The sequence below is a fragment of the Macrobrachium nipponense genome, chromosome 7, assembly GCF_015104395.2.
Source record: "Macrobrachium nipponense isolate FS-2020 chromosome 7, ASM1510439v2, whole genome shotgun sequence".
Taxonomy (NCBI): Eukaryota; Metazoa; Arthropoda; class Malacostraca; order Decapoda; family Palaemonidae; genus Macrobrachium; species Macrobrachium nipponense.
In genome coordinates this window covers 85,926,835-85,935,551 of record NC_061109.1, presented here as the reverse complement: position 1 = coordinate 85,935,551, position 8,717 = coordinate 85,926,835, and the positions used below count along the sequence as shown (strand labels likewise).

At 41.7% G+C, this 8,717-nt stretch overlaps 1 protein-coding gene across 3 annotated transcripts in view; it reads left to right on the top strand.

Annotated features, from left to right (window-relative positions):
* Positions 1-514: 514 nt before the first annotated feature.
* Positions 515-8,717, top strand: part of LOC135217000 (spondin-1-like) — a 958,013-nt gene continuing 949,810 nt past the window's right edge. Inside the window, exon 1 of one of the 3 annotated variants that reach the window (XM_064252561.1) lies at positions 515-840. The gene's annotated coding sequence lies outside the window, so the exon portion shown is untranslated. The remainder of the gene's footprint in view (positions 841-8,717) is intronic. The other 2 variants (XM_064252562.1, XM_064252563.1) reach the window with 2 other exon arrangements.

The following is an 8,717-nucleotide window of genomic DNA, read 5'->3' as shown; positions in this document are numbered from 1 at the left end:
CAATTTGTTGTATTGCGATTTAATTTTGTAGTGATAAAGATTCACTGTCTGCTGTTAAGATGTTTGTTTTAAAGATATAATTTCTTTTTTTACGAACAGTCTTAGGATGCAGAAGTTAAAATAGCCTCATAATCCCTTTAGTCTTGTCTGCTGAGACGTTATGTCACTGTGAAAACACTAGTCGACAACTCTAGAACGCGAGTGACACTGTTGTGATGCCAAGTTGTAAACAACAAAGTTCTAGATGATCTAACGTCTTGGGGGCGACACTCTTAATTAAGACGCACCTTAAAAATAGATTTAAATTATGCTTGTGGAGGACGCTTGAAGAATCTATGATGAAAGGTGGAAAGACTAAGAATGCGAATGATCTTGCATGACAGGGCTTTTTGCGCGGGAGTTTTTCGTACGAGGTGGAACGAGGTGCCAGCGGTCGTCTCACTCCTCCTCCTCCACCTCCTCCACCTCCACCTCCTCCTCCTCCTCAGTGGCACAGCGGTCGGCCTAGCAGGCCAGCAGCACTAGCAGTCTAGCACAGCCAGCAGTATTAGTCTGGTGGTAGACACGGTCCGAGAAGCACCGAATTCTCTTACAGTGTCTCTGTCCCTCTTGTCCCCTCGTTCTCATTCACAGGCTTTTTTTCGAGAGTGAAAGGAAGGTGGGGCCATCTTTGCCTCCGTATCTTTCCCCATCGTTCTTATCGAGTGAGTTCGTTATACTAATCGCTTTGCCAGAAGTTTGACGTACCGTTAAAAAAAAATACACGTTATCCCTTCTTATAGGCAGAAACTTCTGTGATCTATTTCTAGATTGTGTTTACCTTGGAGAAGCGGTTCAAAGGTAAGTCAGTGACGAAAGATGTGAGGGGAATATTTCGGCAGCTGCAATTCGCATTCCAAGCTTCTCTCTTTTTTCTTTTCTTTTTTTTCTGGGTGTCGGGTCATTATTAATAGAATGATGTTATTTTGCAAGTTTAGATGGCAAGTTTCCAACGCCTGACACGAGAATTCTTTATGGCAGTCGTCACTTGCTGGTCAATATTTCTTTGCCGTCATGATTCTTTTGTGATTTGGTTGGAATGTGAATAATGCTGCTTTTGCCCTCCATTTAATGTTTATCTGTAAATTGCACGTGGATGTTTATGTTAACTATTCTGTGAGATTATGGATTGTTCCTTTATATTTAGGAAATAATTTTTCAGTTGTTTTGAAGTGAAGACGAGAAAATAAAACCAATTAATTTAATATTTTTCGTCGCCGAATGTCGTCCACAAGTAACACACGTGCAGTGAGGGGAAGCCAAGGGTTTTCAGGAGAGAGAGAGAGAGAGAGAGAGGAGAGAGAGAGAGAGAGAGAGAGAGAGGGAATAATTTTCTATTACAACTCCCAGTGTGCCTTAATTGTGGACTTGGTAAATAATTTAGCACCAAGATATATATGCAATCAGGGTGACTCGTATTAGTTTTTTATTTCGGTGTCTAATACTCTTTGGTAGTATTTTAGTATTTTCGTGAGTGACAACGTTTTCCCATAAGCGAGAACGGACTAAATTGTTGTACTACGTGATCTTCTTGCAGTACCTGTTTCGTGGGTGTCATAAATTCCAGTACACACACACATGTATATAGATACACACAACTACTCCTCTTAATCCTCTTACCCTGGGTAGGATGGCGCCAAAAATGTGCTAGCTGTACGTATCTCAAGTAGTATATGTGATTTTGGTAATCCCTCTCTCTTTCTCTCTCTATCTTTATGCGTGTAATGCATGCAAGATCAGAGGTGCGTAGGTGGTTGAACGGGCTGCCGATGAGCCCTCTACTTAGGTGATAGACTTACATACACTTTCATTTAGAAAAGTAGTAACAAATTCCAGAGTTGATTCAACATGATTGGTTTCCTTATATTTGCTCAGGATATTTATGCATTCATGCTTTCAGTATTAAGCCACAATTACCCCCTATTAACGACGGATTCATATTAAGTGCATCTATCCTTGTCATGAATCAAACTGGAAAGGTGTAAGTTCGAATCCATAGTTATAGTGGCAACACTTATAAACGATTTCCTTTTAGGTGTTAAGTTATTTCCCAAGCTACTTTGAATTCGATACACATTTATATCAATATACGAGTGAGCGCTAGAATCCGGTGCTACTGCTGCTGTCTTCTCCCCCACCTGCCCACCCATCCCACCCGGGTTGGATAAAGAGGTTTGCAGGAGGAAGAGGAGGATGGATGTCTCTCCCCTACCCTCCCGTTCCCCTACCCTACCCCGCGCCCACCCGGGGTGGGCAAAGGTTTTTAAATAAATTTATTTTGATAGTGCCTTCAAGTTTTGTCTGTAATTCCTCATCCAACTATTCATGCTGCCTTATTTGGAAAACCATTCACGTATGTGCACCTAGAGAGATAGAGAGTATATGTACTTGAATGATTTCGTCGAGGCCCATGAGAGAGAGAAAGAGAAGAGATTTGTGTAGGTTGTTGATTATATAAAGAGATAATCTTGACATTTTGGGAATGATAAAGTTGAAATCCGAAGAAGAGGATATCGGGAACGCAAAATAGGTTGACTGATGTTGTTGTTCAATGGAGGTCAACCTTCTAAAGTGGACTGACATTCTAGCAGTGTATGTGACTGTGTGTTTGTGTTTGTGAGTCAGGGCGATGAAGGGTGGCTGGCTGGTTTCGGGGGGGTGGGGGGTGAGGGGGATGTGTTGATGGACGTGAATTCTCTTGGGGCCAATATTTAAAGAAGCGACCCGAATCGCACTGCACTCACTCACTTGATCTCTGCGCGTCACAGATTCTTTTCATTTATTTATTTGCCCAGAAATATCAGTTCTTCTGCGGTTGTATGTCTCCTCCACATTGTTATCGTGATAATTATTATATGCGAAAAGTTTTGATACAAATGGGATGAATAAACGAATCACCGCAGCAGAGATATTTGAGTCTGAATTGAGGCCTATGAAAACGCTTTCGTGTCTAGAATAACAATATAATCATTGAGCATCTTTTGAGGAGCGCTTAATAGAATTTCTTATTTGGATAAGTAAGATACGAGAGATTTTACTGTGCAGTTGTTGCCAGTAAGGACGTTTCTTTATCGAGGTCGTCCTCTGCAATTCAGATTCGGTTAGAGTTAAGACCTTGAACTGGGTATTGAAGGACGTGTCATGAATTTAGAATTTGCCTTGAGTTAGGGTAAGAAAACTAGCCAACAACGATACACCTTACGGGTTGATTTACGGTGTTTGACATGCACAGAGAACGACAAATATTTCCACAGAGAAGGATAAATCTCTGCCGGTTGTGTTCGAAAGTACCCGACACTGTCTAGAATTATACTGAAGTTTATGGTTAAAAAATACTTCTTACTTTGAAGGATGGTATGGTAGCTTTGGAACAGCTTATTCTGTGATGTCTATTGCCCATGCCTATGGTAGACATGGTCTTTGTAAGTAGTTTCATGTGGCTCTAATAATGACATGTGGTTGATCTAACCAGTGGCTTTCAAGATGTACGCAATCTGTTAATATGTTAGGCTCTTACTGCATTTCACTCTGACTACTCTGTGGTTTGGTTTCAGTTACACATCAAAATACTGGAACTCTAAAGTGACGGACTTTTATCTATCTGGATAGTAAGGACCCGTTTATGATTTCATCCGTGAATGAGGATGTAAAAGTAAAATGGCTGGAACTGCTATAGCATAAATTCACATCAGTCGTGCATCTGATGTCTAGGCCAGTCCCTGACGACGCCCCTGATTGGCTGTTGATAAGCCAATCACAGGGCTGGAAACTCTCAGTCTCTCTCGAGAGTTCACATAGGCAGGATGTATGTTCCACCTCTCTTGAGGGATGCTTTTGAAAGACTTATGCCTCAGGAGAGGTGGAACACACATCCTGTCTATGTGAACTCTCTTGAGAGACTGAGAGTTCCCAGCCCCGTGATTGGTTTATCAACAGCCAATGAGGAACGTCGTAAGGGACTGGCCTAGACATCAGATGCACCGGTGATGTGAATCTACTATAGTACGATTCGAACCCACATGACATGTCCCTCCTTACGTTTTCTGAGACTCCTATATCATCTAAACTATCTCCCCGCCAACCTTATTCTACAATGTTACATCTAGGAAATTGATGATGAACTATTTCGAAGGGTTTGGGAAAATCTAGATATGTTGGGTCAGTTCTACATCTGTAGAACTCTGTTGTGTAACATTACGGAGGATATCTCTGAAGATGTTTAGTGATTGCATTACTAATGTGTACTTGTAACTCAACAACATGTTGTGATGTCGAAGTTAAAAAGTTAAGTATATCTTAGTTTTACTAGACCACTGAGCTGATTAACAGCTCTCCTAGGGCTGGCCCGAAGGATTAGATATTTTTACGTGGCTAGGAACCAATTGGTCACCTGGCAACGGGACCTACAGTTTATTGTGGGATCCGAACCACACTTATCGAAAAGTGAATTTCTATCACCAGAAATAAATTCCTCTGATTCCGCGTTGGCCGAGCCGGGATTCGAACTTCGGACCACCGAATTGGTTGCCGAGCGGAAAAACCACTCGTCCAGCGAGGAACTCGAGGACATAGTAGGTCAAGAATTTGGAAAGTGGTTCTCACTGTATCTGTTAGGCTGACATTCTTTAGCTTTTTTGAAACAAATATATTATGATTTATTTAGAATGAAAATGACGCAAGACAAGTTTGTTTAGGTCATTTGTTTTAGGATGCCGCTGAATTAGGATAGCCACCATAACTCAGTTATCGAAGAAATTAAGAATAAATTAATTTTGATCGTTTGCCTAGTTATTTCAAGTTCTTGTTAAATATACTGATGGACATTACTGTAGGGTGGTATGTGAAGAGTCAACCAATTGGCTTTTGGACTGGTATCGTTTTCGACTTCTGATACCTCCGTTTGTTTATACGCTCCTCTCTCTCTCTCTCTCTCTCTCTCTCTCTCTCTCTCTCTCTCTCTCCTTTTGTTAAGAAGTCGAGCCATTAAAACAATATATAGAGCAGCAATACTTTTCTTGACTGTTTAGCATATACGTCGTTGGCGACGGAGGCTTTTTGAATATGCTAGTTCTGACAGTCAGACTCTGGCCGTCAGACTCGGGAGAATCACTCGAATAAATAAATGTGTTCCCATATCTCGGCGAGTGCCTGTGCCCTCAAACACGTGCAGATGCCAGATGCACCAATAAACAGAAGAGACCCTTGTACATCGCTGTGCCCTTGCCATGCCAGGACGGTGTTGTTATGTAAAAGGGAGGGTTTACAGAGCGCGATGCATACGGTTTTAGCTTATTGAGAGATCGCTTATATAAAGCACTTTTCACCTGTGGATAATCTCTCTCTCTCTCTCTCTCTCTCTCTCTCTCTCTCTCTCTCTCGTTTACAAATTCCCTTTATGAATGGCGTTGGGGCTAAAAATCCATTCATACCAGAAAAAAACTGAAAATGTACGCCACTGCAAGTCAATCAATCTCTCTCTCTCTCTCTCTCTCTCTCTCTCTCTCTCTCTCTCTCTCTCTCTCTCTCTATTTTAATCAGATAAGTGCCAGGATATATTACGTATACGTATATCATCTTTATTTAAAGTAATGGATTAAATACAGAATTATTAATCACAGGAAAGAAAAGTATTATCAATGATACTACGCTTATTTTACACGACAAAATTCATAAGAGGATGTAGGAACATTTTTCTGAGGTCTTCAAAGATCTTCCCGGCAGCTATTATGTATATGTACATATATATATGTAATAATGGGCGTTGTGTCTGTCCGTCCGTCTGTCATTCAATCACGGCCAAACGGCTGGTCCGATGGGCATGAAACTTGGCAGGGTTATTGTGGGAACCCCTATGATGGTTTATAATGGGGTTTCAGCCTAACCCCCTCCCCCACCCTAATTTGCTAGTATATGTAATATACAAACTCCATACATTAATGTTTACACAGCAGATATACGTACAGTAGTAGTTTCTCTTCCGTAAACGTCTTTAAACCCATTAACGAGGTTCCTCTTAGTCAACCGGAATTTAAATCCGCCAAGTTCGTCGATACTTTTATTGACTTAGGAAGACACTGTGTCGGTGAACGGAAGCCAAATGTCTCCTTTTGTTAGTCGAGAGAGAGAGAGAGAGAGAGAGAGAGAGAGAAATAATTCTAATTCTCCGAACGGTCATTGGCTGTTACTATAGGAACGTTGGTTTGCGAGTTCCAACAACGAGTTCCAAGGAAGGGGAAAAGTTTTAGTTGTCTGCAGAGGGTTCCAGGGTGAATTTAAGATCTTCACGTCTTCTTCAGTAAGATTTTCCTCAGTTGTATTTGCTTCGCTTCTAATCTCATTAGTTTTTCGCTGGACGAGTGGTTTTCGAGCTCGGCTGCCAATCCGGTGGTCCGACGTTCAAATCCCGGCTCGACCAACGCGGAATCAGTGGAATTTATTTCTGGTGATAGAAATTCATTTCTCGATATAGTGTGGTTCGGATCCCACAATAAGCTTTCCTAGCCACGTAAAAATATCTAATCCTTCGGGCCAGCCTTAGGAGAGCTGTTAATCAGCTCAGTGGTCTGGTAAAACTAAGATATACTTAACTTTTTTTTTCTACTTTTATTCACTTCCACACAAGGATTATATTGGAATCTCTAACTTCCTATTCCCAAAGCCTGCCCAGTTATCGTGTTCACTGGTTGTCAGTAAACTGATTGTGAATTTCACCATAAATTATTATTATTATTATTATTGTTGTTGTTATTCGGTTCAAAGTCTTCAAATTCTAGTAGTGATGTTGCTGTGGTAGATTCACATCAACCGTGCATCTGATGTCTAGGCCAGTCCCTTACGACGCTCCTGATTGGCTGTTGGTAAGCCAATCACACGGCTGGAAGCTCTCAGTCTCTCTCGAGAGTTCACATAGGCAGGATATATGTTCCACCTCTCCTGAGGGATACTTTTGAAAGACGTATCCCTCAGGAGAGATTGAACGTACATCCTGCCTATGTTTCCAGCCCTGTGATTGTCCTATCAACAGCCAATCAGGAGCGTCGTAAGGGACTGGCCTAGACATCAGATGCACGGTTGATGTGAATCTACTATAGGCTCTCGCTGCACATTTGACCATGGGTGATATGCCATTGCGTTTTAGGCGTTCCTTGGCAGTTCACCCATCTGCATGATGACCAGAGTCACTCACAGTTGCTTTGCCTGTGTCGTAGCAAAAATAAAAACTTCCGCTAAGCAACGGATCAGGAATTTGGAATTGTTGGTCATTCACGTTGTGTCAGCTATGCTTTGTGAAGGGACGTATAAATGACTTTTTCTGGTTTGTTGGTGTTACATCTTGCTCTATACGTTTTATATCCTGGCCTCATGGCTTTTATATCCAGTATTCTTGTTAATTATATGGGTTGTAGATTGAATTAGTCATCAGACCAGTTGTGAACCGGGTCAGTTAATGTAAATAATAAAATAATGTCAAGAGAAAGTATCCAAAAAATTTCAGTTTTTACTCGTTTTTAGGTCGATTATTCTATTTTAAGGTTTTTAAGGTCTCGAAAAAATGCACTCGGACATCTAAACCTCCCACTTTTGCACTTGTAAGAAAAATATTATCTGTAAGAGGAATATATTTCTTCACAATATATCTGTGGTCGGAAAAGGGCTCTCTCTCTCTCTCTCTCTCTCTCTCTCTCTCTCTAGTGATTGTGAGACATTTTTATGTGCACGGCATTGCCTTGGGGTTATTCCCACTTAAGAGATCAAAAACCTGGAGCTGGCTGTATCAAAAGACGGATACGAAAAGTTATCAAGCAAGTTTAAGGTAGTATGCCCGACTCCTCCTCTCTCTCTCTCTCTCTCTTCTTCTCCTCTCTCTCGTCCCTTCGCTCTCATCCTTCTCTTCTCGCTCTCTCTCCCCTCTCCCCCCATGCTTTTCCATATACTAACATCAATCGGACCTTACCGCTCTGTGGAAGCATTTGATTGGGAGAGAGGTTATGAGATTTAACAGCATGTAATTACCAGCCTTGGCTGGTGATGATGGTGTTCAACGGTGTGAGGAAACGATCTCTAGATCAATTTCGCCCTGTAACGTCAACTCTCTCTCTCTCTCTCTCTCTCTCTCTGATGGTATCGTTTTTACAAACGCTATTATAAAAATTTCCCAAAGGATATATCGAATTTTGATAGAACCACGAAATAGTTCTGCTTGAAGCAAACGTCAGACAAGGTAGGCAGTAGGAGGTTGTGGGAGAGCCGTGGGGGGGGACCACAGCCTGCACGGCGTAGTATACTAGGTTGACGAAGATAGCAGACAGTCTGTGTGCGTCTCTCCTCCCGCAGGCTGTTATCCAGATATAAAGGAGTCTCTCTCTCTCTCTCTCTCTCCTCTCTCTCTCTCTCTTCTCTGGCTGTCGAGCCTGAAGGCATCTCTTCGGCTTTTTCCCATCGTCTCGACTGATGTTGGAACTTTCAAAAGACTTTAATCTTTTGTCAACATGATTGTTTGGATGATACACGCCCACTCTTTCTCTGGTTTAGGTATATTGGTTTCCAGCGAGCATTTAACGATGTGCCCCTGAATAGTAGTATTTATGATGTATAAGTGCTTTTGGCAATAATTTCGGCACTAACTCCAACAACTTTTCTCTCTGTGGTTGCAGGAAAATTGATCTTGAAACCCAACT